Raw genomic sequence first — 27275 nt, 5'->3', positions numbered from 1 at the left:
CCATCATCATTCATCATGGTAGCAAGTTGTGTTGCCAGGATCCTTGACACGGATATTGGTAGAATCTTGATGATTGTGGAAATGCTCAAGTTCTTGAGAGCACGCACAAGCGCTACGTGTTATCATCGGCACTAACTGGATTCCTCTCAGTTTCCTCGGCAATGCTATGACCTTTTCAAACAGTGAATTCACTCTCTATTGTTGGGTTCTTCCCCAGTTACCAGAATCATTCCCATTATTTGCATTTTGTTCCCAGCTTGCACCGCCAATGTGCCATTCTACCATGGGTCTCTCCCATTTCCGGTGATAAGCAAAAATCATCTATTGTGTTGTCTTCAACAAGGTAATCCACATCATCCAAGTTTGAGTATGCCATTCTACCGAACCCCTCTAAATGATCGATTATGATTTGCCTTAAGCTGGTATAAAGAGTTTCAATGATCTCTGAATCAAAGGTAATTCTTTTTGCCACTTAAGGGGAGATATCTACGAGTCACGGTTCCGAAGGTGTCTCGTTGTGGTATCATGGCAACTCAACTCCTCGCTACGTTGACAACCGTTCACCACCTTCTTAGGTGTGGAATCGTTGTCTACCTAGTGAACCTTCGTCATCTGTTCCACTCCATTTCTCTAGAGGTGTGCTTCGTCTCTCAGCTCGAGAGATGTTGCTATGTCACATTCCGTGAGTTAATCCTGAGTTGTTCGACCTTCGAGAAGACCGATTCTTCTAGAGTTTTCCTTCCCTCTTCTTGTCATGTTAGTTGGAGTTCTCAGGGAAAGACTTCAAGACAATGATGGTGATCGAATCAACGTTCCTATGAAGTGCAACCTGGATCGTGAAGATTGTACTAGTTGCGTTCCCCCTTCACCTTACCCTACGCTTGAATCTCGGGACGAGATTTTTGTTTAGTGGGGGTGAGTTGTCACATCCCTAGCTTCTGGTAATGCTCTAGGCTAGCTTCATGTGTGCATCATGTTTAAATTCTGAAACTTGAACTGAGGAAAATTGGAAGCCTCAAAACCCTAAATAAAAAGAAGGGCAAAAATCCTAAAAATCTCATTCATTGTTCCAAAATGCTCTTCTTAGATGTTTAATATTTTTGGCAAGGGTTTTGATCCAAACCAAAAATAATGAACATTTTAAAAGGATTTATTTTTGGGACTTTGAATTTAAATCATTAGCTATTTGAATTTGAATTATATTCATATAATTAGAATATAATTTCAAATATCCCTGAAATATTTTATGAGCTTTTGGAAAAGTCCATCTAGCAAAATAAAAATATTCAGAGGAGCTTTTGGCATTGTTTGAATTATTTTTAAATTCAAAACAGTGGCAAAAGAATTAAATAAAAATAAAACAACCAGAAAAATAAAACAGAGCAGAAGACTTACCTGGCGCTTACCTGTCCAGCCCAGCCGGCCCAGCTCCCCCACCTGGCCGGCCTAGCCCACCTCCTCCCCCTTGTCATCTTCCTCCTCGCGCCAGTAGGCGCAGGCGCGTGGCCGGAGCGCGCGCGCACGCGCCCGAGCCACCTCCTGCTTGCCGCCCCGCCCCGGATCGGCTAAGGATGCCACGACACCCCCCTGGAACCCCCTCGTTCGCTCCCTTGCCTCCCTGCTCTCTCCCTCTCACTCCCCTGCTCTTTTTCCCCTCATGGCCGAAGCCGCCATGGCCACTCCGCTGAGAAACACCGCGGCCAGCCACTCCCTCGCTCCCTCTCCGTGTTCCCAAGATCCGTATCGCCTCCGGCGTCATCCTCGCCAAACCAAGCATCACCGGAAGTCCTGCAATGCCGGCGCCATCATCTTCTTCTTCCTCGGGCACCGAAGGCCGTCATCGTCGATTCGTCGCCGTCGTCGCTTCCCCGAGCTCGTTGACCATCTCGACGTGACCACTGTGAGCTCATGATCCGTTTCCCCCTATTACCGCACTCGATAGCGCTCTATAGTCGCGTATGTCGCCGAGCCCGAAAGCTCGCCGCCGCCGGCCATGTCGCCGTCGTGGCTACAGACGCCGTAGCTCGTGCCTGGGCGCGTCATAGTACTCGGTTTGCTCCCAGGAGATGACCCCGACCACCAGCTGGACCTGCCATGCACCAGAACTCCGAACCCGCGCTCGCCCGAACTCCGGTCGCCGCCGCGGGCCCCGTTCCGGTGAGCTCGGGCCACCTCAGCCCCTGCCGTTTGCACAGATGGATGTGGGCGACTCCCAGCTCCACGTAGACGCCCTCATCCGCCCCTTTGGTCGCCGGAGATGCAAACCCGAGCGTCTCCGCCGCTCTGCTTGGTCGTCGGCGGCTAGCCGCCGGTGTGTCCGACGTGGCCGCGTGATTAGTGTTAATTACGGCCAGCTAACCCCCCAGAGCCACTGACAGCCGGGCCCCACGGCCTAACCAACCGGCTAACTAAAATAGATTAGGGTTAATCTAATTGCAGTGGCCCCACACGTCAGTTTTGACCGCGCTGACGTGGCCGTTGACTGGGCCCACATGTCAGCGACACAAACCAGTCTGTGACACTGACGTGTGGACCCCACTGGCCAGGTTTGACCTGGACCAGCCACGTTGACCTGCTGACGTCACTAATACGTCATGCTGACGCAGTATTTGTTTCTGGAATTAAAATAAATCAAAAATGATTTATAAATTTCAGATAATAACCAAAACTTCTAAAATTCATAGAAAATTAACCGTGACTCCAAATTAAATAATTTATATATGAAAAATTATCAGAAAAATTCAAGGAATCCATCTGTACCATTTTCATGCATGTTAGAACAACTTATAGATGCTGTTTAGCACAAATCAATTAAATGGCATTTAAATATCCACATATGGAGTTTGAATTTGAATCCTGGATTCAAACCAACTTCATTTAATCTGGTTTTAGTTGCATTAGCCCAAAACACATTCATTTTGCCATGTCATGATCATGCATCATATTGTGCATTGCATTGATTGTGTTCCCTTCTGTGTTGCCGGTATTTGTCCCCTCTCGATAGACGTGATACCGATGATGTGATCGTTGACACTGATGAAGACTCAATGTTATCTTCAGAAGTGCCAGGCAAGCAAAACCCCCTTGTTCATTCCGATAAAATCCCACTCTCTCGCCCCTGCTCTCTTTTACTGCATTAGGACAACAACGACATATTTGATACTTGCTGCGGTAGCTGAACCCTTTATCCTTTGCATGACCTGTCATTGCCACAGTAAATAGATGAAACCCACTAGCATGAGTAGGAGTTGTTTGAGCCCTGATGTGCCTACTCATTCATGCTTGTTTGTCATGCCTGCTACTGCTTAGAGTTGAGTCAGGTCTGATTCATCGGGGATGAATCAGAGGCGTGTGAACATGTCCTACTATGTGTGAGCTAAGTGTGTGAACACGATTTGGTAAAGGTAGCGGTGAGAGGCCATGTAGGAGTACATGGTGGGTTGTCTCATTGCAGCCGTCTTCAGGAACCGAGTTCTGTGTTTGTGATCCATGACCAGTTACTACCACACATTGGGTTCCGGTAACTCGACCCCTCTCGACTTATTAATCAACATGATCTCTGTCCAGGAGTTGCAACTAGTTTCTGGTGTTTGTAGGTAGTGTTAGTAGTCTACCAAGTGGCACCCGGTACAGGTGGGCTTGGGACAGACTAGGCACAGTGGCACGGTGTACCAAGTGGCACCCGGATGGTGGGCTTGGGAACCCTGCTCACATCGTTTGGGGCCGTGAGCGACACCCCGGCCGGATCTCCTTGCGGATGGAACCCGAATAGGCGATAAACCTGGACTAGAGACTTGTTCGGTTAGTCAGGTCGTGGCCGACTCCCTCGCCCGGCTTCCGCTTGAAGGTTGCCGAGGTACATGACGTGTATAGGGCGATAAGTGGCGAAAGCGTGTGTGAAGAAGTACACCCCTGCAGGGTTAACATCATCTATTCGAATAGCCGGATTCCTCGGATATGGAAACTTGGACCCCTTGCATAGTTCATAGACAAGTGAAAGTGGATACTCTAAAATACGCAAGATAAGCGTGAGTGCTATGGATGGCGTTCTCGTAGGGAGACGGGAGCGGATCCATAGTGGTGTATTGATATGGTGAATATGTGGACTCGTGTGCGCCACCTCAAAAGAGTTACTTGCAGTCGTAGTTCAGGATAGCCACCGAGTCAAAGCTGGCTTGCTGCAGTTAAACCCCACCATCCCCTTTGTTGATAATGATGCATATGTAGATAGTTCTGATGTAAGTCTTGCTGGGTACATTTGTACTCACGTTTGCCCATTTTATGTTTTTGCAGAGAGACTTCAGTCTCACTAGTAATTCCGCGTGGTCTTCGACGTTTAGCTTGTTACCTCAGCTACGATCTTGTGCCCTCGGCAGGATCTGGTAGATAGTCAGGCTTCTCAGCCTTTTTCATTTATAGTTGTCTGTACTCAGACATGTTAAGCTTCCGCATGTGCTTTGACTTGTATGCTCTGATTGTTGGGTCATGAGACTCATGTTTGTAATATCTCGCTCCTCGGAGCCTATTGAATAATTACTTGAGTTGTAGAGTCATGTTGTGATGCCATGTTGTATCTGCACATATCGAGCATATTGTGTGTATGTTGTTGAAATGCTTGGTATGTGTGGGATCTGACTATCTAGTTGTTTATCTTTAGTAGCCTCTCTTACCGGGAAATGTCTCCTAGTGTTTCCACCGAGCCATGGTAGCTTGCTACTGCTCCGGAACACTTAGGCTGGCCGGCATGTGTCCTTCTTCGTTCCTGTGTCTGTCCCTTCGGGGAAATGTCACGCGATGAATACCGGAGTCCTGTTAGCCCGCTACAGCCCTGTGCCTTATGAGGTGCTAGAGAAGAAGACCAAGAAGGCAGCCAAGGGGACCAGGAGTGGCCTTCGTTGAAAGGATACTTCGGACCTGTCATCCGAAGACAAGACTGACCCTTCGGTTGCCGAAGACGACGACGAGGTGGAGGAATAAGACAACTCCCCCCCTGAGGGGGGAAGGAAGAAAAGGGTGGCCTCCACGAACCTGGAGGAAAAGGCACTCAAGAGGGGGAAGGGCTCCCTCGCGGATAACTCCACGTGGGATGTCGATAGCAGTCCGGAACGAATGCCCCAGACCAAGCCTCATGCCGCTTCGTAAGTATCAAAGACCTTATGCTCGTCCAAATGTATGGCCCTTCCCCTTTGCCATATTAATATGTTTAATTTATGATATTGCAGTCCGTCCCGCGACAGTCCTCAACGATCCTCAATAGAGGGCTCGTTAGACTCAAAGGAGATGGCTAGCATGTCGCCGCCACCTGCTCACTCTACCTCGCCCAAAGGCAATGACGAGGTGGTGTCCCAAAGGGCCTTTCTCAACCAAGGGGAGGCTCCGGAGATCGTCAGGGCGGCGTCCAAGGATGACTCCATGGCCGCCGGACACATGGGAAAAAAATCCCCCATGGGGACTGATGGTGGGGGCCGAGTTCCATTCGACCCTCAGCCGGATATCATTCCGGAGACCTGCACGGCTCTGAAGTCCGAGGAACGGCCTTCCCCGGAAGGAGGGGGTGTGCCTGTTCCGCCGGTGACCTCTGTCCGACCAGAGGCGTCGGATGATCTGCTGGAAGCACTGCGAGGTGCTTCCATTGTAGATGAACACCGCGTCCTTATGGGTACGGTGATCAAAAAGGTTCAGTCTGCCAAAAGCAGGCTGACCGAAGCCTGCACTAGCCTTTTAACAGGCTTTGAGGTAATAATAATTGTAGAAAGAATATCACAGCGTAGACAGTAGCCCCTGATGCTCTGTTCGGTGTTCGGGAAGAAAAGCCGAACAGAGGATCAAAACAATTTTCGCAGGAGTCTAACATGTGATGTCTACGTGAATAAGCAGGCGTTGCTGCTGGCTGCTGCCGCTGCTGGCTGCTGCCGCTCATACCACGGAGGTCTCCGAACTGAGGCGGAGCCTAGAGCGGGCTGAGGAAGAGCTCAGCCTTGTGAAGAAGCAGCTGGAGGACAACCAAGGTATGCAATAATCTGTGCTTGTATGTTAGGAAGGATGAATACTTCGAGCTGACTAAAGTGTCATGGGCTATGTTAGGGGCCACGACCAAGGTGGCGGCCCTCAAGAAGGCATTAGCCGAGGCCGAGGACAAAGCGGCCAAGGAACATGCTGTACGCGAAAAGCACGAGGCCCGGGTCAGCGAGGTTCAGCAAGAGCTTCAGGATGCCGTCAAGAAATACGAGTCCCTGGAGCGTGATTCTAAGATGCAAGCATCCGAACTTGCAAATGCCCGCCAGAGCGCATAGGAGGCTCGAGCCGAGGCCTAGAGCGCCCTTCAGGAACTTCAGGCGGCTAAGAAGATTGCGGCGGGTAAGGCTTTCATTATGCAAAGCAAGTCTGTGAAGGAAACGCTCCTTTTACTTACCCGAATTTGGTGCTCTATAGGGGCATTTACAGATTTGCCGTGCAGCATATCCGATGCTGCTGAATTCTATCGAGCCGAGGAAGGGAGTTCGACGGAGAAGCTGTTCTGGTCCCAATATCTTGGACCAGAACATCTGGTATCCTTTAGCGACCAGTTGAAACAGTTGGTCGAGCTGCACAAGGCGGCCGAGCTGGCCATGAGGGGTCTTGTATTGTAGCCATGCAGTGCGGGCAGGACATTATTTTCGAGTGAATACACTCGTATCTTGTCTTGTATGATGACAACAAATCCGCTTTGTAATACCATTTTTATTATGTTTTACTTTTATCCTCCTGTGTGGCCGTGTTGTATGAAATCTGAGGGTTGGCCAGTCGTTGGCTTCTGCCCTCACATAGGTAGTATGGAGGTGTTCAGGATGGTATCTAAAAAATCTTGATCCAATTATATGGTCCTTGAAGGAGTTGTTTAGCGCAACGAACCAGGCAACCAGACTATACAACTTGAACGCCCTCACTTAGCCATAGGAGTTTTATAATAAAACATAAGCACAGCCCCAGGTATACGAACCAGGGTGCTATCAGCGTCTGATCGGGAAGTACCGATCCTTCGCGTAATGCGGAAAAATCTCCAACGAGTTGAGACCTCCGAACAGCTGACCGCCTCTCGCCACATCATGACAGTCAGTTTTCGGCTTTCTCTACTGAGGTGCTCATCCGGTTTAGACCAGGGCACAATCACAGTAGTTCTCCCTTTACTACCCTAGCCGATGTAGTGAAATGTAGGATAGTAAACACAGGAGCCGGGCAACCCAACTATTGACCAAAGACATGATTCAGAGCCAATGCATATAATGCTAAATTCGGGATGCTGAACTATACTTACAAGAAGTGTTCGGACTTTTGCTGTCATAACGTGGGTTGCTATAAAGCCCCTGGCAAACATCAAAACGTACCAAAGTGTACGGGTGCTACCTGATGGGGTTATCCACAGGGAAACTGAAAAAATAACGAAAAGAGAGAAAGAAAACAGAAAAGATGTAAAGGTAAAAAGCTGGGGTCCTACAACTCCAGCTACAAACTATTTTCATTGTAATGTAATTAGTACGTCAAGGCGCATTGATACAAGTAGTGCAATAAGCAACAAGCTATTTAACATGCCGAAACCAGGGAAGAGCTGCATGTGGGTCCTGGAAGACAGGTAGAGTTACCGTTAACGAAATCACCTAAAAAGTCCCCGTATGTCTGCGCTCCTAGCCATCTTGGTGTGTTTATCCTTCAAGAGAACCGATAACCATACCACCCAATGGGGTCTGTGGGATTAAAACCTGAAATAAAACAAGCAAAAGTGAAAGTATGTGTGTATCGGATGTCGGTTGAGCCGTGCCGTGGATCACAATCTAGCTATGCCTCCGTCGATGCCCATGGAATTTTGAGTGCGTAGTTATGTACGCGCGGCACATATGCCACCGCTTGATTGGGACTGAGACGGAGGCCGGATTGCTAGTCGAGCTCCTGACGAGCCGAGCTCTCCTGCCGCAGAGTAGTTCGGACCCTCTTAAGGGTGTCCGAGGGCTCGGCAGCCGAATGATGGTTCAGCTTGAGAAGGCCGCTTTGTACTTCTGCTGCTAGGGCAGCTATGTGCTCTTCTATACGGAGAGAGCGTTTCGTATTGCCATTGACTATTATGACGTTGCGTGGGCCTGACATCTTGAGCTTGAGATAAGCATAGTGTGGCACTGCGTTGAATCGAGCAAATGCAGTTCATCCAAGCAGTGCATGATAGCCGCTACGGAATGGGACGATATCAAAGACTAACTCCTCGCTTCGAAAGTTGTCCAGAGATCCGAAGACAACCTCTAATGTGATTGAGCCCATACAACGTGCCTCTACGCCTGTAATGACTCCTTTAAAGGTGGTCTTTGTGGGCTTGATCCTTCATGGGTTAATGCCCATTTTTCGCACTGTATCCTGATAGAGAAGATTGAGGCTGCTAACGCCGTCCATGAGGACACAAGTCAGGTGGAACCCATCAATTATTCGGTATAAGACCAGTGCGGCCGAGCCTCCGCGACGGACGCTGGTTAGGTGATCCCGGTGATCAAAGGTGATCGGGCATGACGACCGTGGATTGAATTTTGGGGCGACTAGCTCTATCGCGTAGACATCCCTGAGTGCACGCTTGCGCTCCCTCTTGGGGACGTGGGTAGCATATATCATGTTCACCATTTTGACCTGAGGGGGAAACTTCTTCTGTCCCCCTGTGTTCGGTTGTCGTGGCTCTTCGTCATCGTCCTTGCTTTGCGATCCCTTTTCCCTGTTCTCGGCGTTTAATTTGCTAGCCTGTTTGAAAACCCAGCACTCTCTATTTGTATGATTAGGAGGCTTGTCGGTGGGTGCCGTGAATCTGGCATGGACGTTCAAGTATGCGGTCCAAGCTGGATGGACCCGAATTGTTCTTTTGGAACGGCTTCTTCCGCTGACCGGACTTAGAGCCACTGAATCCGGCGTTGATCGCCGTATCCTCGGTGTTGTCACTATTGTTTTGGCGCTAGTATCTATTGCATCGAGACTTGTCTTTATTGCTTTTAACTTCAGGGGTGCCGGCATCGCTTGCATTGTTTTTGCTACGGGCCAACCAACTGTCCTCGCCCGCACAAAAGCGGGTCATGAGTGCCATGAGGGCTGCCATGTATTTTGGCTTTTCTTGGCCGAGGTGGCGAGCGAGCCATTCGTCGTGGATGCTATGCTTAAAAGCTGCTAGAGCTTCGGCGTCCGGACAATCGACCATTTTGTTCTTTTTAGTTAAGAACCTTGTCCAGAATTTCCTGGCGGACTCTCCGGGCTGTTGAACTATATGGCTTAAGTCATTAGCATCCGGAGGTCGAACATACGTACCTTGGAAGTTATCAAAGAAAGCCTCTTCCAAGTCCTCCCAGATGCCAATGGAATTTTTAGGCAGACTGTTTAGCCAATGCCGAGCTGGCCCTTTGAGTTTTAGAGGGAGGTATTTTATGGCGTGGAGGTCATCTTTGCAGGCCATATGGATGTAGAGAATGAAGTCCTCGATCCACACCGCGGGGTCCGTGGTTCCATCATATGATTCTATGTTCACGGGCTTGAATCCTTTGGGGAATTCATGATCCATGACCTCATTAGTGAAGCAATGAGGGTGTGCGGGGCCTCTATATCGAGCCGTATCATGAGGCAGCTCTGATAGAGTCCATCTGCGGTGTTTGGCCCCCGCATGACTGGGTTTCTCACGTCCGAATAGGTAGCCATGGTCACGTGTTGAGGCACGTCCTCGTGATCCGTAGATTGATCTTGTATGTCCTGCTTTATTGTTCAGGTTCTGCCGGAGGTCATATGTATGGTCGTGGGCTAATTTACCTCTGCCTGAGTGATGAGGCGGAGCAGGCTGGTGTTCGGCATGAGTTGCCATTTTGTCCCGACCACGTGGTGGTCGGTCGGCCGTATTGTGCGATGGTGGTATGTACTCCGGCGCCTCCTCGTCGAACTAAGGTAGCAATTTGCACTTTGGGTAGCTTTTGGTTGGGCGCTTGAGGCCATATTCTTCGGCTGCTAGGACATCAGTCCATTTATCATTGAGCAAATCTTGGTCAGCTTGAAGCTGCTGCTGCTTCTTTTTCAGGCTCCTTGCCATGGCTATTAGCTGGCGCATGAAGCGCTCCTGCTCAAGAGGTTCCTCGAGCATGATGAGATCTTTGATGCCGAGGCTCACCTCATCTTCGGAGAGCGGGGGGTAATTATCGTCCTCCGAATCTCCGTGCGTGGCCTATTTAACAGGGCTAACCTGCTCATCTTCCCGTTCATCTTGTTTGTTTGCTTTATCGATGGGGTCTTCGTTGTCTTCGGCACCTTCCAGAGTATCATCTTCTCCTGTGCCGGTGTTACTGTCTTTACTGCGGCGTGACTTAGAGCGGCGCCTCTGACGTTGGCGCTTGGACTGTATTTCAGAAGGTTTATCCTCAACTGGGTCTTCCTTCTCGTTGCCGCTTTTCTCCTTTGGTGCATCCACCATGTATATGTCATACGAGGAAGTGTCCGTCTAGCGTCTGGTGATCGGCGGGTTCTGGTCCTCTTCTTCTCCGGCATCATCATCCATACCGTCGATGTCCTCGGAGTCATAATCATGTTCGTCGGTCAAATCCTCGATCGTGGCTATAAAGTGGGTGGCGGGTGGGCAGTAAAATTCTCTATCGTCAGCCCCTAGTTCGAGTCGGATATAGTTTGGCTGAGAGTCCTCCGCCAAGGACGGGTTTTTAATGAGTTTAGCACATCGCCCAAAGGCGAGTGCTGGAAGATGTCTACAACGCTGAATTTGAAGATCGATAAATGATCAAGCTCGGCGTCCGCGGGCTCACGCGGTTCGAAACCTACGGCCGGAGACGAGTCCGGCATTCCGGTAGCATAGGCATCGCGTGAGACCAGGTCCATGTGCGGCTCCAATGTCGTGGAATCCGCGGCCTCCAAGGTGGGGGTTAATCCTCCCATCTTTGGATGGCGCGGCCTGCTCCCGCTCTAGGGCCAGAGCGGCTACAAGAGCGATCTCCTAGATGCGGCCCAATGACAGATTTAGGTCATGATCATTGGGGTGATCGGGAGCGGCCGCCAGGGTATCGAATCCGACGAAGATCAAGTCTCCACGGATGTCCGCGATGTAGTTTAAGCTCCCGAATCTGACCTAATGGCCAGGGGCGTAGCTTTCGATCTGCTCAAGATGGCCAAACGAGTTGGCCCGCAGTGCGAAGCCGCCGAACACGAAGATCTGTCCGGGGGGAAAGTTTCTCCACAAACAGCGTCATTATTGACGATTGAAGAGGCCATCAAACCTTTCAGCGACAACACAGAGGAACTCTCAATGAAAGCACCAATTTCGGTGTCAAAACCGGTGGATCTCGGGTAGGGGGTCCCGAACTATGCGTCTAAGGTTGATGGTAACAGGAGACAGGGAACACGAAGTTTTACCCAGGTTCGGGCCCTCTTGATGGAGGTAATACCCTACGTCCTGCTTGATTGATATTGATGAATATGAGTATTACAAGAGTTGATTTACCACGAGATCGTAATGGCTAAACCCTAGAAGTCTAGCCTGGATGACTAAGGTATTGAGTATGTCCTTTCTGGACTAGACCCTCCGGTTTATATAGACACCGGGGGGTCTAGGGTTACATAGAGTCGGTTACATAAGATGGAATCTTCATAGTTGTTCGCCCAGCTTGCCTTCCACGCCAAGGAGAGTCTTATCCGGACATGAGTACAGTCTTCGGTCTTCATATCTTCATGGCCCATCAGTCCGGCCCATAGATAACAGGCCGGACGCCGGAGGACCCCTTAGTCCATGACTCCCTCAGGCCCCCCTTTCCTTATCTCCTACTCCTCCTTCCCTTCCTCTCCTACTCCAACTAGGGAAGGGGGGGAATCCTACTCCCGATGGGAGTAGGACTCCCCTAGGGTGCGCCATAGAGAGGGCCGGCCCCTCCCCTCCTCCACTCCTTTATATACGGGGAGGGGGGCACCCCACGGACACACAAGTTGATTGTTCCAAGCCATGTGCGATGCCCCCCTCCACCATAATCCTCCTCGGTCATATCATAGCGGTGCTTAGGCGAAGCCCTGTTCCGGTAGCAACATCATCACCGTCATCACACCGTCGTGCTGACGAAGCTCTCCCTCGAAGCTCTACTAGATTGTGAGTTCGCGGGATGTCACCAAGACGAACGTGTGCAGATCGCGGAGGTGTCGTACCTTCAGTGCTGAGATCGGTTGATCGTGAAGACGTACGACTACATCATCCGTGTTGTTATAACGCTTCCGCTTACGGTCTACGAGGGTACATAGACGACACTCTTCCCTCTCGTTGCTATGCATCACCATGATCTTGCGTGTGCGTAGGATTTTTTTTTGAAATAACCGCGTTCCCCAATAGTGGCATTCGAGCCAGGTCTATGCGTAGATGTTATATGCACGAGTAGAACACAAAGGAGTTGTGGGCATGGGTATATACATATTGCTTGCCGTCACTAGTTGATTCTTGATTCGGCGGTATTGTTGGATGAAGCGGCCCAGACCGACATTACGCATACACTTACGCGAGACTAGTTCCACCGACGTGCTTCGCACACAGGTGGCTGGTGGGTGTCAAATTCTCCAACTTTAGTTGAATCGGATTTAATGAACAAGGTTCTTTCTGAAGATCAAAAATCAATCACTATACCACGTTGTGGTTTTTGATGCGCAGGTAAGAACGGTTCTTGCTCAGCCTGTAGCAGCCACATAAAACTAGTAACAACAAAGTAGAGGACGTCTAACTTGTTTTTGCAGGGCATGTTGTGATGTGATATGGTCAAGACATGATGCTAAATTTTATTGTATGAGATGATCATGTTTTGTAACATAGTTATCGGCAACTGGCAGGAGCCATATGGTTGTCGCTTTATTGTATGAAATGCAATCGCCATGTAATTGCTTTACTTTATCACTAAACGGTAGCGATAGTCGTAGAAGCAATAGTTGGCGAGACGACAACGATGCTTCGATGGAGATCAAGGTGTCAAGCCGGTGACGATGGTGATCATGATGGTGCTTTGGAGATGGAGATCAAAGGCACAAGATGATGATGGCCATATCATATCACTTATATTGATTGCATGTGATGTTTACCCTTTATGCATCTTATTTTGCTTAGTTCGATGGTAGCATTATAAGATGATCTCTCACTAAATTTCAAGGTATAAATGTTCTCCCTAAGTATGCACCATTGCTACAGTTCATCGTGCCGAGACACCACATGATGATCGGGTGTGATAAGCTCTACGTTCACATACAACGAGTGCAAGCCAGTTTTGCACACGCAGAGTACTCGGGTTAAACTTGACGAGCCTAGCATATGCAGATATGGACTTGGAACACTGAGACCGAAAGGTCGAGCGTGAATCATATAGTAGATATGATCAACATAGTCATGTTCACCATTCAAAACTACTCCATCTCACGTGATGATCGGACATAGTTTAGTTGATATGGATCACGTGATCACTTGGATGATTAGAGAGATGTCTATCTAAGTGGGAGTTCTTAAGTAATTTGATTAATTGAACTTTAATTTATCATGAAATTAGTCCTGATAGTTTTTGCATATCTATGTTGTAGATCAATAGCTCGCGTATAGCTCCCCTGTTTCATTTTTGATATGTTCCTAGAGAAAACTATGTTGAAAGATGTTAGTAGCAATGATGCGGACTGGCTCCATGATCTGAGGATTATCCTCATTGCTGCACAAAAGAATTATGTTCTTGATGCACCGCTAGGTGACAGACCTATTGCAGGAGAAGATGCACCCGTTATGAACGTTTGGCAAAGCTCGGTATTATGACTACATGATAGTTTAGTGCGCCATGCTTTACGGCTTAGAACTGGGACTTCAAAAATGTTTTGAACGCCGTGGAGCATATAAGATGTTCCAAGAGCTGAAATTGGTATTTTGGACTCATGCCCGGGTTGAGAGGTATGAGACCTGTGACAAGTACTTTGCCTACAAGATGGAGGAGAATAGCTCAACCAATGAGCATGTGCTCAGAATGTCTGAGTACTACAATTGCTTGAATCAAGTGGAAGTTAATCTTCCAGATATAATAGTGATTGACAGAGTTCTCTAGTCACTATCACCAAGTTACTGGAACTTTGTGATGAACTATAATATGCAAGGGATGACGAAAGTAATTCCCAAGCTCTTCGCGATGCTGAAATCAGCAAAGGTAAAAATCAAGAAAAGAATCAAGTGTTGATGGTTGACAAGACCACTAGTTTCAAGTAAAAGGGCAAGGGAAAGAAAGGGAACTTCAAGAAGAATGGCAAGCAAGTTGCCACTCCCATGAAGAAGCCCAAAGCTAGACCCAAGCTGAAACTAAGTGCTTCTACTGCAAAGGAAATGGTCACTGGAAGTGGAACTGCCCTAGATACTTGGCGGATAAGAAGGATGGGATACTGAACAAAAGTATATTGGATATACATGTTACTGATGTGTACTTTACTAGTGTTTATAGCAATCCCTCGGTATTTGATACTAGTTTAGTTGCTAAGAGTAGTAACTCGGAACGCGAGTTGAAAAATAAACATAGACTAGTTAAGGGCGAAGTAATGATGTGAGTTGGAAGTGATTCCAAGGTTGATAAGATCACCATCGCACACTCCCTTTACCTTCAGGATTAGTGTTGAACCTAAAATAAATGTTATTTGGTGTTTGCGTTGAGCATAATATGATTGGATCATGTTTATTGCAATACGGTTATTAATTTAAGACAAAGAATAATCGTTATTCTATTTACATAATAAATCCTTATGAGGTCATACACCTAAGGTGAATGGTTTATTGAATCTCAATCATAGTGATACACATATTCATAATGTTGAAGCCAAAAGATGCAAAGTTAATAATGATAGTGCAACTTATATGTGGCACTGTCGTTTAGGTCATATTGATGTAAAAGCATGAAGAAACTCCATGCTGATGGGCTTTTGGAGTCACTTGATTATGAATCATTTGATGCTTGCAAACCATGCCTCGTGGGCAAGATGACTAAAACTCCATTCTCCGGAACAATGGAGCAAGCAACTGACTTATTGGAAATAATACATACTGATGATGCAATCCGGTGAGTGTTGAGGCCCGTGGTGGGTATCGTTATTTTCTGACCTTCATAGATGATTTGGGCAGATATGGGTATATCTACTTGATGAAACATAAGTCTGAAACATTTGAAAAGTTCAAAGAATTTCAGAGTGAAGGAGAAAATCATCATAACAAGAAAATAAAGTTTCTGCGATCTGATCGTGGAGGAGAATATTTGAGTTACGAGTTTGGTCTTCAACTAAAACAACGTGGAATAGTTTCACAAATTCATGCCACCTGGAACACCACAGCATAATGGTGTGTCCGAATGTCATAACCATACTTTATTGGATATAGTGCAATATATGATGTCTCTTACCGATTTACCACTATCATTTTGGGGTTATGCATTAGAGACAGCTACATTCACATTAAATAGGTCACCATCTAATCCGTTGAGATGACACCGTATGAACTATGGTTTGGCTAGAAACCTAAGCTATAGTTTCTTAAAATTTAGGGTTGTGATGCTTATGTGAAAAAAATTCAGCCTGATAAGTTCAAACCCAAATCGGAAAAGTGCATCTTCATGGGATATCCAAAAGAAACTGTTGGGTACACCTTCTATCATAGATCCGAAAGGCACGATCTTTGTTGCTAAGAGTGGATCCTTTCTAGATAAGAAGTTTCTCTCAAAAGAAGTGAGTGGGAGGAATGTAGAACTTGATGAGGTAATTGTACCTTCTCTCGAATTGTAAAGTAGTTCATCACAGAAATTAGTTCTAGTGATTTCTATGCCAATTAGTAAGGAAGCTAATGATGATGATCATGAAACTTCAGATCAAGTTACTACGGAACCTCGTAGGACAACCAGAGTATGGTCCGCACCAGAGTGGTATGGTAATCCTTTCTGGAAGTCATGTTAATAGGCCGTGATGAACCTACGAACTATGAGCAAGCGATGATGAGCCCAGATTCCGCAAAATGGCTTGAGGCCATGAAATCTGAGATGGGATCCATGTATGAGAACAAAGTATGGACTTTGATTGACTTGCTCGATGATCAGTGAGTCATTGAGAATAAATGGATCTTCAAGAGGAAGACGGACGCTGATAGTAGTGTTACTATCTACAAAGCTCGAATTGTCGCAAAATGTTTTCAACAAGATCAAGGTGTTGACTACGATGAGATTTTGTCACTCATATCGATGCTTAAAAGTCTGTTCGAATCATGTTAGCAGTTGCCGCATTTTATGAAATTTGGCAAATGGATGTCAAAATTGCATTCCTTAATGGATTTCTTAAAGAAGAGTTGTATATGATGCAACCAGAAGGTTTTGTCAATCCTAAAGGTGCTAACGAAGTGAGCAAGCTCCAGCGATCCATTTATGGACTAGTGCAAGCATCTCGGAGTTGGAATATATGCTTTGATAAAGTGATCGAAGCATATGGTTTTATACAGACTTGCGGTGAAGCTTGTATTTACAAGAAAGTGAGTGGGAGCTCTGTAGCATTTCTGATATTATATGTGGATGACATATTCTTGATCGGAAATGATACTGAATTTCTGGATAGCATAAAAGGATACTTGAAGAAGAATTTTTCAAAGAAAGACCTCGGTGAAGCTGCTTACACATTGAGCATCAAGATCTATAGAGATAGATCAAGATGCTTGGTAAGATTTTTCAATGAGTACATACCTTGACAAGATTTTGAAGTAGTTCAAAATGCAACAATCAAAGAAGGAGTTCTTTCCTATGTCGCAAGGTGTGAAGTTGAGTAAAGACTCAAAACCTGACCACAGCAGAAAATAGAAAGAGAATGGAAAGTCATTCCCTATGCCTCAATCATAGGGTCTACAAAGTATGCTATGTTGTGTGCCAGTCCTATTGTATACCTTAACATGATTCTGGCAAGGGAGTACAATAGTGATCTAGGAGTAGATCACTGGACAACAGTCAAAATTATCCTTAGAGGACTAAGGAAATATTTCTTGGTTATGGAGGTGATAAAAGAGTTCGTCGTAAAGAGTTACGTCGATGCAAGCATTTTACATCGATCTAGATGACTCAAGTATCGATCTAGATACATGTTGAAAGTGGGAGCAATTATCTAGAGTAGCTTCGTGCAGAGTATTGTAGACATAGAAATTTGCAAAATACATACGGATCTGAATGTTGCAGACCCATAGACTAAACTTCTCCCACACGCAAAACATGACCACTCTTTGGGTGTTAATCACATAGCGATGTGAACTAGATTATTGACTCTAGTAAACCCTTTTGGTATTAGTCACATGGAGATGTGAACTAATCACATAAAGATGTGAACTATTGGTGTTAAATCACATAACGATGTGAACTAGATTATTAACTCTAGTGCAAGTGGGAGACTGTAGGAAATATGCCCTAGAGGCAATAATAAAGTTATTATTTATTTCGTTATATCATGATAAATGTTTATTATTCATGCTAGAATTGTATTAACCAGAAACTTAGTACATGTGTGAATACATAGACAAACATAATGTCACTAGTTTTCCTCTTCTTGACTAGCTCGTTGAATCAATGATGGTTGTGTTTCCTAACCATAGACATGAGTTGTCATTTGATTAACGGGATCACATCATTAGAGAATGATGTGATTGACTTGACCCATCCGTTAGCTTAGCACGATGATCGTTTAGTTTGTTGCTATTGCTTTCTCCATAACTTATACATGTTCCTATGACTATGAGATCATGCAACTCCCTAATACCAGAGGAACACTTTGTGTGCTACCAAACATCACAATGTAACTAGGTGATTATAAAGGTGCTCTATAGGTGTCTCCAATGGTGTTTGTTGAGTTGGCATAGACCGACATTAGGATTTGTCACTTCGAGTATCGGAGAGGTATCTTTGGGCCCTCTCGGTAATGCACATCACTATAAGCCTTACAAGCATTGTGACTAATGAGTTAGTTGCGGGATGATGCATTATGGAACGAGTAAAGAGACTTGCCAGTAACAAGATTGAACTAGGTATTGAGATACCGACGATCGAATCTCGGACAAGTAACATACCGATGACAAAGGGAACAACGTATGTTGTTATGTGGTTTGACTGATAAACATCTTCGTAGAATATGTAGTAACCAATATGAGCATCCAGGTTCCGCTATTGGTTATTGACCGGAAGTGAGTCTCGGTCATGTCTACATAGTTCTCGAACCCGTAGGGTCCGCACGCTTAACGTTCGATGATGATTGGTATTATGAGTTTATGTGTTTTGATGAACCGAAGGTTGTTCGGAGTCTCGGATGTGATCACAGGCATGACGAGGAGTCTTTAAATGGTCGAGACATAAAGATCGATATATTGGAAGCCTATGTTTGGACATCGGAATGGCTCCGAGTGGTTCTGGCATTTTTCCGGAGTACCGGGAGGTTACCGGACCCCCCGGGAGAAGTTATGGGCCTTATGGGCAGGTGCGCCCCCCTTGGGCAGGAAGCCGAATTGGAATAGATTTGGGGGGGGGGGGCTTTCCTTCTCTCCTACTCCTCCTTCCCTTCCTCTCCTACTCCAACTAGGGAAGGGGGGAATCCTACTCCCGATGGGAGTAGGACTCCCCTAGGGAGCGCCATAGAGAGGGTCGGCCCCTCCCCTCCTCCACTCCTTTATATACGGGAAGGGGGGCACCCCTTGGACACACAAGTTGATTGTTCCAAGCCGTGTGCGGTGCCCCCCTCCACCATAATCCACCTCGGTCATATCGTAGCGGTGCTTTGGCGAAGCCCTGTTCCGGTAGCAACATCATCATCGTCATCACGTCGTCGTGCACGAAGCTCTTTGTCGGTGTCAAAACTAGCGGATCTCGGGTAGGGGGTCCCGAATTGTGTGTCTAGGATCGATGGTAACAGGAGGTAGGGGACACGATATTTACCCAGGTTCGGGCCCTCTTAAGGGAGGTAATACCCTACGTCCTGTTTGATTGACATTGATGATATGAGTATTACAAGAGTTGATCTACCACGAGATCGTAGAGGCTAAAACCCTAGAAGCTAGCCTATGGTATGATTGTTGTATGTTTTTTGTGATCTATCGACTAGCCTGGCCTCGGTTTATATAATGCACCAGAGGCCTAGGATAACAAGAGTCCTAGCCGAATACGCCGGTGGGGAGGAGTCCTTGTCTTGATCACCAAGTCTTGTGGAATCTTCCATGTATGCGGCAGCTGTCCGGACTGGCCCATGAGTATACGGCCATGGGGGTCCTCGGCCCAATCTAACAGATCGGGAGATGACATGGTGAGTATCGCCTAGTCCAGGACACTGTCAGTAGCCCCGTGAACCGGTCTTCAAGTTAGGGACGCTCTTCGATTCTTCCGAACTGTTCTTCATCTTCGGTTGTCGGTCTTGAAAACTGGTTCAACAAATCTTCTCATCTTCGATCTTGAGGATCGCCGAAATGCATTCGACGAGTTTACACGTTGGGTATCCGAGGAGCCCCTTTGAGTTTCCGGCCTTTATCAATGCCTTGTTATTTTTATGCCACACCTCGGGTTTGAAGTTGTTCCCGGGAGGCAGTGTCCTCTTGCGTCCGAGCTCTAACGCTGGACTGCATTCGAGGTATCTTTTGCAGCAGAGCACCAATGCCGGACTGCTTCCGAGCTCCAACACCGAAATGTATCCGAGCTCCAACGCCGGACTGTGTCCAAGCTCCAACGTCGGACTATACCCAAGATGTCATAGATCATCTTGGTCCAAAAAAGTTGAAGGAGTTTAGCCGAACTTAATGCTGGAAATGCCCTCTATGGAGCCAGCCACTAGCGCCCGAGCTTTATGCCGGACTGCTTCCAAGGTGGTGCACCACCCCGACCGTGGGCCAATTTTTTGTCAATATTTTTGATTGGTGCAATTTATTCTCTGCCGAGATATATAGCCAGTAACCCTCAACGTGTGTATCGGTTTAAAACCCGAGATGCACTTGAAGGATGATGTAAGACCACTGATCCCAGTAGCCGCCGAGACTCAGGTTGATTTGCAAAATCGGCGCGAGGATCAAGTCCTAGCTCAGCAGAATACTTCGGGATACAAAAAGCGGCGTGCTCAGTCCTCGAGACTCAGGTTGGGTGTGGCCGACCAACTTGAGGATCATAATCTCCTCGGAAATTGTATTGCACTTAAAATTTTCTGCATTGGATAGGCAATGCAGTAGCCCCCGAGACACTGGTCGGGTGGCAACACCAGATTAGGGGATCGATGTGCTCCTTTAATATTTGTAAATAATAAGCCCAAAGCCCAGTAGCCCCTGAGCCTTAATGCGGGCACGGGTGGCCGAATTAAGGATCGATATCCATAGTACAATCACAAATTATGTGTAATGACTCTATGTATCCAAGTACTTTATGTCATTAATGCTCGGATCCGCATTGTACAAAACTTTGGTGACCGACCATCGGCTTGCACCTCCTCGGCCAGTAGCCGAGGAGTGTTTGTCCTACTTTATAAAGCCTTTATGAGGGCAAAGATTTATGACAAACAAGGCAATCTGGCCATATGGTTTTATAAACAAAGGTACGCAGAGAGATATGTTATATTACTGTTTAACATAAGAAATGTCTTCCAAAGAAAATAGTCCCGCTATCGGTTCCTTTCTTTGGGTTGTCATGATAAGCATGATCATGAAACCTCAGCTCTAATGTAAGAGCAAAATATCGAGGATTTAGTTTGGAAGGCCAGTTAATAGCCCCCGGTAGTGTTCAGCGACAGTCGAGGTCAAGCCGTAAACACTTCGGCCATTGTTATGAATGTCCCGTCATTTAACACCGTCATCGGATCGCTGACCAGTTTACGCTTATTGTGATAGTCAGTTTTTGGCTTTCTCCACTAAGGTGCTTAACCATGTGAGTTGGAAGCACAATCGCAGTGGTTCTCCCTTTGCACACCTAGCCGAACAAAGCGGAACGTAGGAGGCAAGCGCAGGAGCCGGGCAACCCAACTATTGACCGAAGACACAATTCGAAACCGATGCATATATAGCAATATCCGAGAATGTTTTTGCCGAATCTCTGAAGGTGTCCGGTGTTGCACTGCGAGACTTGTGCTGAAAACACACAAATAGTTTAAAAGTGCCATAAGCTTGGAAAAACAAAAAACGTCAGTAAAAACTTGACATCCGAACAAGATCAAGTGCTCGGTGCCAGTCCGAAAATTGGAAGAGAAAGAAAAAAAATGTGCTTCTGTCGTGTTTTGAGAACGACCAAGAAGAAAACACAATTACAGCTCACATATAAATTTTAAGAGCCCCCAAGTGACTTGGGTAAGAATTTTATGTATAATGATTGTATGTACCGAAGTACTTATATCATATTTGTGTTCACCCGAACTTTAAACGCGTCTTAACCGACCGTCGGCTTCTCCCTCTTCGGCCAAGGGCCAAAAAGTGTCATGTACTTCGCCTATCAAGAGTATCGACGGTGTTTCCGATGACCAGGCAATTAGGCCATAAGGCTGTAACAGACAAAGCACACTCAGGGAACTTATGCTATATTACTAACGAAGTGTAAGAAGCATCTTCGAAGAAAATAGTACCCCCACCAATACCTTTCTTTGATGCTCATTATTACTATGAGACTTGTGCAATAGATTTTTGGTACTCATGAGTTCCGTTGTGTGCCGACCATGATTGAAAACAGAAGAGCGCTAGCTTTCGGCTTCACCCAGTCTGAGGTCAGAGCTCGGATGACTCGGTCGTGACAAACAATCGGGAACGTAGGGGTAAGCACAGGAGCCAGGCAACCCAGCTTGCAAATCGCTTAGGTCAATATGGTGCATATTGTGGCGTAATACATGAACAAGGAACGAAGCCATACAAGTATAATCATATGCAAGAGGAAAAGCTCCATCAAGGGAGCCCCCAAGTAAACGGGGGATTTGAATTTGTGTGTCACAAACAAAGTTTTGACAAGGAGATTCTCTACAAGCAACTTTTTTTCAAAAAGGTATAATGCTTGGTCGAACCGAACACAAGTTAAAAATTTAAAACTTTGAGCATGAAGGCAACTTAGCTGGTTAATGTGTTCGGTATTGATGACGTGGCCCGAGCTTGATGCGGGACAAGGTTCCATCCCCCAAGCCGGTCCCAAGGTGGCGGAGCAAAGAGCTCAGCACTCCGAAGTGGTGACATAGCACAGTCAATGCGGGCCGACAGAGTGATGCCGAAGTCCCTGGCATGGGGTAATGAAGTGTTGACGAAGCCCCCCGTCCAGCCGAGGTGACGTGGTATGTCAGTACGCCGAGTTGACGATACTGCCCAACCCGGATCATTTTCCTGTGCACAAAAAATAGTGCAAACCGGAGATAATAGTAATAATAATAAATAAATAAAAATCATTGCATAATAAATAATTTATGCAAAGTGAGTAATAAAATAAATATGGCCTGGCGCCGAAGTCAATGTCGATGCAGGGCGTCGGCGTGATGCAGTAAAGGCGTGGCAAAGCCTGAATTCATAGGTCGGTCTGAGTTCCGGATGTGACGTTCGCCGGATCATGTACGGAAACTGACCGAACCACCATGCGACCGTCGTTAAGGCGGCCATATTTTGATAGACCTGTGTACATATGATGAACAAACCGGAGTAATAATTCCTTGGGAAAAATGAACCCGAACAGGCAAAAAATACTAGGATTAATAGCACCTAGTTTATTTGTTGTAGCAATCCGAAGAAAGGTGATTCCGAAAATTGGGAGTCGATCCGCACACCCATTGCCTGATGGGCTATAAAGCGACGGTATGGCGATGCTGGCAAAGGTTGGCTCGCCGAGGCAAAGCCCTCGGTCCAGCTAACATGACGGAGCTGGTCGGCTAGTGACGCTGAAGTCTCCGGAGTAGGTTGATGAAGAGATGGCGAAGCCCCCGGTCCAGTCGAGATGTCGAAGCCTCAATGTCAGCCGATGAGTCGAAGTAGGTCGGCGTGATGGACACTAGCTTGAAGAAGCAATAGTGCGGCCCTGCCGATGCAGGTCGTGACGTGGTCGATGCCGGCTTGATGAAGTGACCGTGCGGCGATGCCGGCATGCCCGCTCCATGTAATTTGTGGGGCGGCGATGTTGGTGATGACTTATCCTTCACGATGCCGGACTATTGTTCGGCTTGCCGAGATGATGATCCGAAGAAGTTGAGCCCGCCTCAACAAAGTGACGACGTGTCTAGCGCAGGTCGGCAACCTTGGAGCAATATTGCCGGACTGGTTTGACACCAGTATGATGGTGAAGATGACCTCAGGGGAGGCATACAAATTCATGGGCACGTGTTTAAAAACAACACACAATACCCTAGAAGAGAATTCCTCTAAAAAGGTTGTCCAATATCACGTTCATAAAGAAACATGAATTCGCGTCGGATCCGTACTCGCGCAGAAAACGGATCCGAAAATTGGTCCACTCATCGGAAGGTTCCCGGAGTTTGAACCGTCAGATCAAGCTGAAATTTGGAGGGGTGGTAGATATGGGAATTCCGCAGTAGATGAACGATGGATCTTGCAAAGGACCTCCGAGCTGGGCTCTGTAGACCACGCCCTAAACTCATCCAGATTCCTGTCCAGATTTGACAGGGCTCCGGTATATCGTAGATTGTCGGAGATTCCTCCATCGGAACTCGATGAAATTTTGCATGGCTGTTGTAGACGTAATTCCGCACTATTTCACCGAAGCAATTGTCAAACCGACGCTCGAGGAGGTGGTGACGGTGAATACAAGTTCGCTGTCCTTAAAAATAGCACGGCCGCCCGAGGGCAATGTTGACGTTGAGCCCTCGAGCTCCATTGATGACTCCTCTATGATCATGATAGAGATCGGAGTTGATGTTGAAAAAAGGCCCCCGTCCGAACATGATGATCAGAGATGGAGCACGGTCCTCGGTCGAGCCAAGGTGACCAGTCGAGCCGGCGACGTAGATGCCGGCGTCACAGTTGACCTGTGGGCGAGCCATTGATCCTTTTGCCGATCACACAGCGGAACTCTCAATGAAAGCACCAATGTCGGTGTCAAAACCGGCGGATCTCGGGTAGGGGGTCCCAAACTGTGCGTCTAGGATCGATGGTAACAGGAGGCAGGGGACACGATATTTACCCAGGTTCGGGCCCTCTTGAGGGAGGTAATACCCTATGTCCTGCTTGATTGATATTGATGATATGAGTATTACAAGAGTTGATCTACCACGATATCGTAGAGGCTAAAACCCTAGAAGCTAGCCTATGGTATGATTGTTGTATGTTTTTTGTGATCTATCGACTAGCCTGGCCTCGGTTTATATAATGCACCAGAGGCCTAGGATAACAAGAGTCCTAGCCGAATACGCCGATGGGGAGGAGTGCTTGTCTTGATCACCAAGTCTTGTGGAATCTTCCATGTATGCGGCAGCTGTCTGAACTGGCCCATGAGTATATGACCATGGGGGTCCTCGGCCCAATCTAACAGATCGGGAGATGACGTGGTGAGTACCCCCTAGTCTAGGACACCGTCACTCTCCCTCGAAGCTCTACTAGATCGTGAGTTCGCGGGACGTCACCAAGACGAACGTGTGCAGATCGCGGAGGTGCCGTACCTTCGGTGCTAAGATCTGTCGATCATGAAGACGTACGACTACATCAACCGTGTTGTTATAATGCTTCCGCTTATGGTCTACGAGGGTACGTAGACGACACTCTTCCCTCTCGTTGCTATGCATCACCATGATCTTGCGTGTGCATAGGATTTTTTTTTGAAATTACCGTGTTCGCCAACAAGGACAACTAGTAGAAGACTTCCCAACTCGCGCAAAACAGTGTATTTGCGTCATCGTAGGTTCTTGCGGATGAATCACCCATACCAAAATATGAAAACTGAATTTGATGGTACGGCAGTGGTAGGTGTGGCCCCAAGACCCTATGACGGGGAGGTGGTCCACAACATGGCTAAAAAAATTAATGTTGTGCTTGGCATGAACCACCCTTTGACGGTGAAACTAACACCCAAGGATCAAGTGTTTAAGAAGAACTCGGTGTTCTGGAAATTACCTTACCAGGAGATTCTACATGTACGTCACTGCACGATGTCATGCACGTAGAGAAGAACATATGTGAAAGCATCCTTGGTACTCTGCTCAAGATTAAAGGTAAAAGAAATGATGGTGACGGTTCACGGCTCGATATGCTTGCTGATCAATCACAACGCAAGAGTGAAGCAGAAGATGATGACAAATTCACCAAAGCTCGCCAGAGTTACAATTTCAGTACAAAAGAAGGAACACAGTTCTTCACCTATTTGTTGTCAGTTAAGACACCCTCTTCCTATCACGCAAACATCAGAAGTCTCATGGATGTGAGCTCAGGTAAAATGTAGTTGGGACACATGAAGTCACATTATTGCCACGTAATGTTGACACAAATCCTCCTGGTGGCCATCAGGAATCTGATGGACAAAGATATAAGAAAGACACTCATTGACCTCTGTGATTTCTTCAACAAACTATGGCAGAAAGTTGTAGATCCTGAAGAGTTGGATAATATGCAAGATGATATTGCAAGAATATTTTCCAACCTAGAGATGTTTTCCCACTGTCATTCTTTGATGTCATGGTCCATCTCACTGTGCACCTTGTTGATGAGATAAAGTATTGTGGTCCTGTGTTTCTTTGCAACATGTATCCCTTCGAGCAGTTCATGGGAATACTGAAGCAATTTTGTTGGAACCAAAACCATCCAGAGGCAAGCATCCTACAAGGTTATACCGCAGAGGAGGTGGTTGAGTTTTGCACCGAATACATGACACGAAGACCTATAGGTTTGCCCCTCTCTCGCCACGAGGGAAGGCTAAAAGGTAAGCCGCTCCGTAAGCTGCACAAAATGCACGTTAATCTCAAAAAATGTCTTAAATATAGCTAACGATACCTGAAATGCACCAGAAAATCGAACCCGTGGTATAATGGTGATTGCGTTTCATGGAAATTTTTATGAGGCCAACCGATGAAGTCACCGACCACAGGAGTTTGAATTGACACGTCTCCTTTTGGAAAACCGTGATCCTTCATGTGAGATGCTCCGGTTTGGAAGGAGCGGTCATAAAAACTTGTGCCAAACTTTACCAATTTTTGCCACAGGGTCGTGAGGGCACGCCACAGGCACACATCGATTTTGATGATGTCCGAACTCCATCTGAATTTTCTGTAATTAAAATACCAACCAGGCCTACGCCAGTGGCCGCACCTCGCGGCCAAAATGTTTGAAACTTCTCCCTGCTTCTCGAACAAATGGATGAAAACTCACAAAGAGACGCACAAATGATCTGTACACCTTTGCTAGGCTGATAATAAGGGGGTATCATAGCTAGTATCATGCATGCCAACTAGGCAATTTTGATGAGTTGTCATAGAATTAATTAAATGAAGAAAGAGATGATTAAGTATCATATCATGAAACCGTATCATAATAAATGTTATGCTACTATGTGTCATGCATGACAATATAAATAAAGTACTACATATGATACTAGCTACTCTATGATACTATGCATTAGAGCAAGTAAGTACACAATAGAGTGACATAAGACTAGCGACAATGGGTAGTAACATATGTGTAGTAACATGCAACAATTCATTTATTAGGCTATAGACTCATCTTGCCTTGAGATGTGTGATGTTACTCAGACTAGCCACAATGGGTAGTAACATAGACTAGTAAGATGCCCATGTGTTACTAGTCTATGTTACTACCTCTATAGTGGGGAGTAACATATATGTGTGGTAACATGCACCACTTCATTTATTAGGCTATAGACACATCTTGCCTTGATATGTACATGTGATGTTACTCATACTACTAGTAACTAGCTATGTTACTACTTTCCTCTCTTTCTTCAATTATTGCTTGCCACATCATCTACTTAATTTATCTAGATATGTGTGATGTTACTACCTATGTTACTCCCATTGTGGGTAGTCTCATACTATAGTAAGACTATACCCACAATGGGAGTAACATAGGTAGTAACATCACACATATCCACTTTCCTCCATTTCTTCATTTATTGCTTGCCACATCATCTATTTTATCTAGATATGTGTGATGTTACTACCTATGTTACTCCCACTATGGGTAGTTTGGCTATAAGGAATAGAATAATATATATGTGCTTATTAGTTGGAGGAAAGAGAAGAGAAGCGGGCTCTTGGTTAGTAGAGCCAGCTGCAACACGAGACCCAAGACACTTTGTAAG

The sequence above is a fragment of the Triticum dicoccoides genome, chromosome 1A, assembly GCF_002162155.2.
Source record: "Triticum dicoccoides isolate Atlit2015 ecotype Zavitan chromosome 1A, WEW_v2.0, whole genome shotgun sequence".
NCBI classification, from domain to species: domain Eukaryota; kingdom Viridiplantae; phylum Streptophyta; class Magnoliopsida; order Poales; family Poaceae; genus Triticum; species Triticum dicoccoides.
Note: the sequence above shows the minus strand (reverse complement) of the source record.